The 10,215-nt window shown below is 33.6% G+C and overlaps 1 protein-coding gene across 2 annotated transcripts in view; it reads left to right on the forward strand.

The window, feature by feature from the left end:
- The window catches only part of RABGAP1L (RAB GTPase activating protein 1 like), an 808,808-nt gene that overhangs the window by 280,495 nt on the left and 518,098 nt on the right, over positions 1-10,215 (forward strand). The gene's annotated exons all lie outside the window — the stretch shown is intronic.

Here is a 10,215-nt window from a genome sequence, read left to right on the forward strand (position 1 = left end):
AAAAAAAAAAAAAAAAAAAAAAGATAGTGCATATATGTATCTCCATTTATATAGGACCTTTTAATTTTCTCAAATGCCATTTTATAGTTTTCAGAGTAGAGGTTTTTTACATTTTCACCTCCTTTCTGTTTTAAAGGCTATTTTAAATGATTTATTGTTTTAAAATTTTTTTCCTACTGTTTCTTGCAAGTGTATTGAAATGCAATGATTTTTATATATTGACCTATGTTCCGACAAAATTTACTCATTAATTCTAGTGGGCTCTTGGAAAGACGTTTTAGTATTTCTTTTGTGCACAATTATATCTTCCTTTTCTTGTATGGCTTTTTTTTTTTTTCCTCACCTGTTTACTGGCTGGGACCTCTAGTACAATGTATACAGATGTGTAAGAGCAGATATCCTTCCCTTTTTCCTAGTCTTGGGAAAAAAGCATTTAATATTTCACCATTAAATATTATGCTAGATGTAGGTTTTCCCATAAAGTGTCTTTGTCAGGTTGAGGAAGTTTTCTTTCTTTTGCCACTAAATTAACTTATTCTTAAATATTCTTAGTTGCTAATAATTTGTCTCATAATGAAATGAAATTGACAACATGAAATTGTTTTCCTACCTTGAGAGGTAACTAAATCAGTAGATTGTGATATGTATCACTTCAGAGGTTTGATTCTTGGCACTTAGATCAAGTTGCTTTAATACTACATTTGATAGTACGTTTACAGTGCATTGATACTGTATTTTGCACCATTTGGCATTGTTTAGATGATAAGTAATTAATCATTGTCTTGCTAGATAGGACTTTTCAAAGCGCTAGTGAAATACTCATATTTAGTTTAGTGTAGGGAGATTTATAGATGACTAATACTGCCCTTCATTTGAATATATTAGGAGGTTAATTCCCCCCTCCCACAATTGGGAAATACATTTTCTAGCTTTTTCTTGTGAAGTTTGTGGATTCTGAGCTTCAGATAGACTGGATGTTAGTGTTTTTCAGTCCTTTGATAGACTCTTTTAGCTATTTTATGTGCTTTATATTAAAATTATGTTAAATACTTATTTGTTCAACACCTATTCTGTGTCTAGCACCACAGTGTAGGCACTTGAGATGCAACATCAAACAAAGCAGATGTTGCTTCCCTCATGAGACCTGTAGTCTAGTCAAGAAGACAAAGCTGAATGAAGTAAATAATTATAAACCATAATAAGTGTTGAATCTGGTCTGGTTCCCTGTGGGAACTCAAGAAGATTTCCCAGAGGAAGTGTTATTAAAACTGAGACCTAAAGATTGCATCTGAATTAAATAAAAAGAAGTGTGATGGCTTAGTAAGCAGCAGTTACAAATATCCTGAGACCGTAGGGAACATAGCAAGTATATTTGCGACTGTTGGGTGAGGGATATGAGTTGGTGGGGGAGATAGAGGTAGTTTAGTTAATCCTAAACAACATAGAAGAGAAATGAGACTGGGTGGATGCATGGAGACCAGTTTTTGTAGCACCTGTTAGGATCTTATCATAAGGGCAATATAAAACCAGTGAAGTATTTTAAAACAGAAGTAATGTGATCTGGTTTGCATTGTGGAAAAAAAATACTTTGTCTCTTTTGTGAGTAATGAATTGAAGAGAGACTACAAACAACTCAAAAAGGCCACACTGGAAGACACTACAGGTGTCTAAGCACAAGATGATGCTGGTTTGCTAGGGTAATGATAGGGAAGATCGAGAAAAGTTACCAGGTAGGAGAAGTAGCAGAGGAAATAGGTAAATTTTGAATGCATTTGCCTTTTGGTACGTTTTTAAATTTATTAAAGGACAACAGGTTTACTTTAGTCTGTATTTGTTTACCTTTTTTTTTTTTTTTTTTTTTTTTTGAGACAGTCTCACTCTGTTGCTCAGACTGGAGTTGCTCAGACTGGAGTGCACAATGGTGCTATCTCTGCTCACTGTAAGCAATTCTTATGCCTCAGCCTCCTGAGTAGCTGGGATTATAGGCATGCACCACCATGCCTGGCTAATTTTTTGTATTTTTAGTAGAGACAGGGCTTCACCATATTGGCCAGGCTAGTCTTGAACTCCTGACCTCAAGTTGATCAGCCCACCTTGGCCTTCCAAAGTTCTGGGATTACAGGTGTGAGCTACCTTGACCGGCCTCTATTTGTTTACTTTCTTTGATACTATATTGCTTGTATAGTTCTCTTTGATAGGCATTGCCTACTATTTATCCTATTTGCCATTGATGGCTAATGGTCCTTTCTTGCTTTGCTACTTAAGTTCTTTTGAGGAGTAGTTTTTATTGACTGGATGTTTTAATAATGAAATATTGATAAATATAAAAGAATAAAACATATCTAATGTATAAATAAAAAATCAAATGCCTGTGAAGTATCATGTAATAAAGCTACACAGTTTGGGCTGTTACAAGTAATTCCGTATAATGATTCCTCCTAGATATTTTCTGATTAGCATTCATCAGTTGAAAGCAGGAGGAGGCAGTTGATGATTGTGGAAAAAAATGGCAATAATAAGATACCTAATGACCCCGAAAATGAAAAGAATTACGCCTAATTTGAAAACAAAGCATGCTTTATATAGGAAACTGTGTAAATATATATTAGTACTCTTTTGTCAGTAAAGCTTCATGTTATAAATGTGTTCATACTATAATCCGATTGGAAAAAAGTATGGAAAGGAAGAAAAGTAAGGAAGCTAGTACAGTTAGTCAGCTGGGCGCAGTGTCTCATGTCTGTGATCCCAGCACTTTGGGAGGCCAAGGCGGGTGGATTACTTGAGGTCAGGAGTTCGAGACCAGCCTGACCAACATGGTGCAACCCCATCTCTACTAAAAATACAAAATTAGCCAGTCGTGGTGGTGCGTTCCTATAATCGCAGCTACTTGGGAGGCGAAGCAGGAGAATTGCTTAATCTGGGAGGCAGAGGTTGCAGTGAGCCGAGATCATGCCATTGCACTCCTACCTGGGCAACAAGATTGAAACTGTGTCTCAAAAAAACAAAAACAAAAACAAACAAACAAAAAAACAAGGAGCTAGTACAGTCAGTTGCTAAAAAGAAAAAAACTACTTTGTTTGAGCTGCTGAAGCTTTTTTTTTTTTTTTTTTTAAGTTGGTGGAAAGAAAGAGGGAGGCTTAGTAGGTCAAAGGCACTGCTTCTGAAACTTTATCTCATGTTTTCATCTCCCTTTAGAAGCATGTGCAGTTATGGATTATTTACAGTATTTCTAGATTCAAATAGTTACCAGTGATTATTTTTTGGAAACCAACTAAAGGGATTTAGTATGTGAAATTTTCTGAATGGTATTTTNATATAATTTTATTTTAAATATTTATTTTTCTTGTACTAGAGAATATTAGATCTGAATTTGATTTTAATACTTTTATCTCTAAAAGTCAAAATATTTCCCTATAAAATAGGACTTTCTAGCCTTTTGTATAAAATTTAAATATTGCCTTTTCATCCTTAAACATAGTATTCATGTGAAAATTGTTATTCTAATGTGTCTTACAAACATCTCATTTCTGGTAATGAGAAATACACTTACCATTCTATATTCACCTAAACCTCCAAAGATTTTGGCAGTAACATGGTTTTCTCTGAAAGGCAATTCAACATGGAGGAAAGAATAGGGCCTTCTACTCTTTAGAAATATTTTTTTTCAAACTTTTATTTTAGAATCAGGGAGTAGAAATCATTTTTACAATTAATGATACATAAGAGTTATATATGGGGTACATGTGATATTTTGATACGTGCATACAGTGTGTAATGATCAAATCAGGGAAATTGGGACATCTATCATCTCAAACATTTATGACTTATGGTGTTGGTAACATTCTAACTTCTCTTCAGCTATTTTGAAGTATATAGTAAATTGTTAACTATAATCTCCTTACTACAAGCACTAGAACTTATTCCTTCTATTTGACTGCATTTTTGTAACCATTTTGTAACTCTTTTCGTTCCTTCTTCCCTACCCTTCCCAGCCTCTGGCAACTATCATATTACTCACTACTTTGATAAGATCAACTTTTTAAACTCACACATATGAGTGAGAGTATTCAATGTTTGTCTTTCTGTGCCTGGTTTATTTCACTGAACATAATGTCCTCCAGTTCCAATAATGTTGCTGCAAATGTAAGGATTTCATTATTTTTTATAGTTGAATAATATTTTATTGTATATACATATTGCTTTTTCCCCCACCTATTCGTATCTTGATGGATACTTGGGTTGTTTCCATATGTTGGCTATTGTGAATAGTGTTATAATAACAACATGGTAGGGCATATATCTGTTTGATATTGTTGATTTCCTTTCTTTTGGATATATACCCAGCAGTGGGATTGCTGGATCATATGATAGTTCTATTTTTAAATTTTTGAGGAAATTCCATATTGTTTTCCATAATGACTATTTTAGTTTTAATTCCCCCAATGGTGTATGAGTGTTCTGTTTTCTCTGCATCCTCACCAGTGCTTGTTACTTTTTGTCTTTTTGATAATAGCCATATTAACTAGGTGAGACTATATCTCATTGTAGTTTTGATTTGCATTTGCCAGATGCAAATTGAGTAATTTTTCATATACCTCTTGGCAATTTGTTTGTCCTCCTGTGAGAAATATCTATTCCTATCTTTTGCGGACTTTTTAATTGTTTTATTTTTCTCATTATTAATCCCGTGTCAGGTGGATAGTTTGCTAATATTTTCACATTTTATAGGTTGCCTGTTCACTGTGTTGATTATTTTCTTTGCTGTGCAGAAGCTTTTTAGCTTAATATCATCCTGTTTGTCTATTTTTGTTTTGTTGCCTGTGCTTTTGAGGTCTTACTCAAATAATCATTGCCAAAACCAATGTCCTGAAGCATTTCCCCAGTGTTTTCTTGTATTAGCTGCATAGTTTCAGGTCTTATCTTTAAGTTTTTAATCAACTTTGACTTGATTTTTGTATATGGTGAGAGACAGGAGTCTAGTTTTATTTTTCTGCATATGGATATCCAGTTTTTCCAGCAGCATTGATGGAAGACACTGTCTTTTCAATAGTGTATTTTCTTGGTGCCTTTACTGAATTTAGGTTGACTATAAATGTGTAGATTTATTTCTGGGTTCTCTGTTCTGTTCCATTGGTCTGTGTGTTTTTATGCTAATATCATGCTGTTTTGGTTACTATAACTTTGTAGTATATTTGGAGTCAGGTAGAATGATGCCTCTAGCTTTGTTCTTTTTTCTAAGGATTGCTTTAGCTATTCAGGGTCTTTTGTAGTTCCATACAAATTTTAGTTTTTTTTTTTTCTAAGGATTGCTTTAGCTATTCAGGGTCTTTTGTAGTTCCATACAAATTTTAGTTTTTTTTTTTTTTTCTATTTATTTGAATGTCTTCGGTATTTTGAAAGGGATTGCAGTAAATCTGTATGTTGCTTTGGGTGGTATTGTCCTTTTAACAATATTAATTCTTCCAATCCATGAACATGGCATATCTTTTTAATGTGTTGTTTGGTTTGCTAGTGTTTTGTTAAGGATTTTTGCATCTATGTTCCTCAGGGATATTGGTCTCCTATAATTTTCTTTGTTGTATGTGTCCATGTATGCTTTTGGTATCAAGATAATGCTGGCCTCATAGAATGAGTTTGGAAGTATTCTCTCCTCTTAACTTTTTAAGAATAGTTTGAGTAGAGTTGATATTAGTTCTTCTTTAAGTGTTTGGTAGAATTCAGCAGTGAAGCCATCAAGTTCTGGGCATGTCTTTGATGGGAGACTTTTTATTATTGCTTCAGTCTCTTTACTCATTATTGGGCTGTTCAGATTTTCTATTTCTTCATGGTTCAATCTTGGTAGATGGTATGTGTCCAGGAATTTAGCCAGTTTTTCTAGGTTTTCCAGTTTGTTGGCATATATATTTTTCACAATAGTCTCCAATGATCCTTTGTATTTCCATGGAGTCAATTGTAATGTCTTTTTTTCATCTTTGATTTTGTTTATTTGGGTCTTCTTTTTTTGCTTAGTCTAGCTACGGGTTTGTTGATTTTGTTTTATCTTTTCAAAAATCAAGTTTTTGTTTTCTTGATCTTTTGTATGTTTTTTAGGTCTCAATTTCATTTACTTCTGCTCTGCTCTTTATTATTCCTTTCATTCTACTAATATTGGGTTGGTTTCTTCTTACTTTTATAGTTTTTTGAGGTGTGTCATTAGGTTATTTATTTGAAGTCTTTCTATTTCTTTGATTAGGCATTTATTTCTATAAGTTTCTGTGTTATTATTGCTTTTGCTGTATCTCATAGGTGTTGGTATGCTGCGTTTCCATTTTTATTTGTTTAAGAACTTTTAAAATTCTCCTCTTAATTTCTTCATTGACCCATTGGTCATTCAAGAGCATATTGTTTAATTTCCATATATTTGCACAGTTTCCAAAGCTCCTCTTGTGATTTTTAGTTTTATTCCATTGCAGTAAGAAAAGATACTTGATATGATAGAAATCATTTTTATAAAATTTGAAATTATTCTAAGACATTTTCTGACCAGCAGCCATCAGAAGAAAGAAGAGAGTGGGGGTTTTATTTGTTTTATTCTTGTATTTTTGCTTATTTATGGTTCAGGGAGTACACGTACAAGTTTGTTACATGGATAAATTGTGTGTCACTGGTTTGGTATACAAATGATTTCATCACCCAGGTAGTGAGCATAGTGAGCATAGTACCTAATAGGTAGTTTTTCAGTCCTCTCTCCCTCCACCTTTCCTGTGGAGTCAGGCCCAGCATCTATTATTCCCCTCTTTGTGTCCATATGTGCTCAGTGCTTAGCTCCCACTTATAAGTGAGAATATGCAGTATTTGGTTTTCTGTTTTTGCATTGATTTACTTAGGATAATGGCCTCTAGCTGCATCTGTCTTTCTGCAAAGGACATGATTTTGTTCTTTTTATGGCTGCATAGTACTTCATGGTGTATATGTACCATGTTTTCTTTATTTAGTCCATTGTTGATAGGCATCTAGATTGATCCATGTTTGCTATTGTGAATAGTGCTGCATTGAACACATGACTGCATGTATCTTTTTGGTAGAATGGTTTCTATTCCTCTGGGTTGAATGGTAGTTCTGTTTTACATTTTTGAGAAATCGTCAAACTGCACTTCACAGTGGCTGAACTAATTCCACCACCTTGCAAACATCTGTAATTTTTTCACTTTTTAATAACCATTCTGACTGGTGTGAGATGGTATCTCATTGTGGTTTTGATTTGCAATTTTTAGTCTTAAGAATAATAATAACCTATTTCAGTCCTAGTTTCACAAGTCTGTAATTATAGGCAAGTTATACTTACTATCTCTAGTATCTGCTTTCTTCGTTTGGAAAAGGATAATGATGATACCTACTTCATAGAGTTTTAAGATTTTTATAAAGGAGAAGTATATAATGCACACAGCACAATGCTTGACATATAGAAAATACTCAACAAATGTTAGTTATCTTCCATTTTTATCTTAATTTTCCTGGTGTATTTTAATTCTGAAATAATTTGTAAATTAGTGCTAAGTCACTTTTAAGAAAAGTGCTGATCCCATAAGAAGTATGTTTAAAATAGTGAATGTTTGTCTGTAGTAAGTCAAAATAATCAGAAATGTTTTTAATGTCCATCAAATATTTGAGTTTAATTTGCATTGTTCTAGTTTAGGTATGTGTAGCTCGAGCACTTAGAACAAATTTCTTTGACCATTTGACCTTTTTTTCATATTAGGATAAAAAGTGGATAAGCAATGTTTCTATTTATTCTAATTTCTGTGTTCTTTCGAGATCATATTTGACCTTCATTATTTCTCTGAATAGATTTTGGTACAGTAGTGCTAGTTCTGTTGATTTGTTTGTACAGTTAAATACATCAAACTCAGCAATTTTTTGTGGATGTGGTAGGGATTGGAGAGATTAGTAAATGATTTATAGTTTCTGTTAATTCAAATATAACTATATATTTTAGAGAGAAATTAGTAGTCAAATCACTTTAGTTCATGAAGACTTGGCAGATTTTTAATAATTAATAAGTTTTTTCTGCCAATGAGCATTAGATTACTGCTGACTTTTTAGTGTCATAGTACCTTGTGGTAGTTTCTTTACAGCGTTTACAGGAGTATGCCAGTTTATTTTTTCTGTCCTGTTCATGCAAAATAATCTTTACAAATGCTATAAGGAGAATACCTTGAGAAGTTCATAAATACCTTAATATATTATAAAGATCGGTCAGTTCCATTGTCTTCTTTTGTCAGTCTTGATCGGAGCTTGCCGAGTAAGTCTATAAGCCTGCATGTGCCTGGCAACTGTTACCTAGTGACAGTTTCAGCTGCAGTAGCCATTGGCTGTGCTGTTGATTGGGGCAGGAGGGCCGAGTCACCTTTCTGATGGTGAGTTTTTCTGCATCAGCCCAGGATGAGGAGGAGGAGGAGGGCTTGGGCTCAGGTGGAGGCATTGATGCTGAGAGATTGTGAAGAATATACTGAGAGCATCCTTGTAACTGCATCACAGTAAATCGGACTTCTGAATCAAGCAGCCCAGCCTAGCAGCTGATAAGAGTGAATGTAGGTGAGAAGCATTACCTTATTCCTGTAACAAGAGAACTGTTTTGTGATAAGTGAAACTAGGAATGTACAAGAAGAAATATCCTGTGGCTATTATAAAAGAAGAAGGACTTCCCTGAATGACTTGGTGGTGCATCAGAAAATAACTTTCAGAAGAATGCTTTCTATTAAGCTGCTGCATTGTTCCTGGAGGAAACGTTATTTCTAATGCATGTTATTTCTTCAAAAGATAGGATAACAAAGAATGACAAGAGACTCTCTGAAATGACTTTACTTTTAAAAAATACTTTGGCAAATGTTAACCTGATATCAAAATGACCTTGGAAGCATTTTGGATGGATTCTATCCTGCCAGCCTTGCAATATTTCAAACTCTAGGATTTAAACTCATCTTGATACTTTAGAGGTATTTTAAAATAAGACTAACTTGCAACCTACCTAATGGCCCCTGTGTTAATTGAGCAGTTGCTCAAAATAGAATACAGAAATAGAAGAGGCATTTTTTAACATATGGCTGCTACATAACTGCAAATGTAATAAACAAGGTAATTTTCCACTTTCAGAAGATATAGTTGAAGTAATGATTTAATATGTTAATCATCTACCAAAAATAGAAAAGGTATAGCAAAATAGAATATGAAGCCTATTAGAAATACCTAAGTGATAAATAATGGCAGCATTTCTGGTCAAATAAGCTCAGAGTGTATTGGAAAGTTTTATTATTGTCTAACTTTAGATTTACATATATATGTGAGATATGAGTGTACAGTTGCAAAGGTGAAAAGTAACTATGAGTTACATATTTTATTTTCATGCTCTATTATAAGGAAGGTGGTATATCAAATAACAAATGTTATTTTAAGTTATAGATGCCAAATTAATACCAAAAATGATTTCATTTTGAAAAGGAAGAGGTATAAGTTACATTGCTGTTAGTATCACCAGTAACTGTAATGAACTAAAACTGCTTTCATCTAAATGCTTTAAAAATGCATGCAGAATTAAAACTTTAGAAGTTTATTATATTTTGTCAGGTGTTAATTCATTAATTCATTGTATATTATCTTTTCTATTGGAAAATACTTTTTTCTCATGAGAGTTATAGGGCAATCTGTAGTCTGTTACCTCTATTCTGCCCATGTAGAGATGAATCTTCAAATTAACTTTGATAGAGTTGTTTTCTTAGATTTTAGAAAAATGAGAAATAGATTATAAATTTGACCCCCCAACATCAATCCCTGAACTAAGGCCAAAGACACTCTTTTCCACAATGAACTTTTTCTCAGCTTTTCAACCAAATTTGAGGTCTTAAATATTTAAAATCTAAAATACGAATGCATTTTTCATCATAGATAAAGCAGGAAGCCTGAGACGGTTTAAGAGTTTTCCTTTCTCATTCTTCCTAGTTGCTCCCTAAGAAACTGCCTCTCTTGGAGAACAGCCCACAGAAGCTTTTCTTCCTTTGGCAATTCATTTTTTTTTTTGCTTTTTACAGTTTTAATTTTTCATAGTGCAAGATAATAAGTCTATTTTCTCTAGAAGTGCCTTATGCCTGCAAAAAGTTCTTTGAGGGCAAAGGAAACTAATTAGTGACCTCTTTTCACCTCCTTTCTAGCTTACCCCCTTCTCTCCCCCCCCACCCCCCA

This window comes from Rhinopithecus bieti, unplaced genomic scaffold (genome assembly GCF_001698545.2).
Source record: "Rhinopithecus bieti isolate Rb0 unplaced genomic scaffold, ASM169854v2 scaffold_1853, whole genome shotgun sequence".
Classification (NCBI taxonomy): domain Eukaryota; kingdom Metazoa; phylum Chordata; class Mammalia; order Primates; family Cercopithecidae; genus Rhinopithecus; species Rhinopithecus bieti.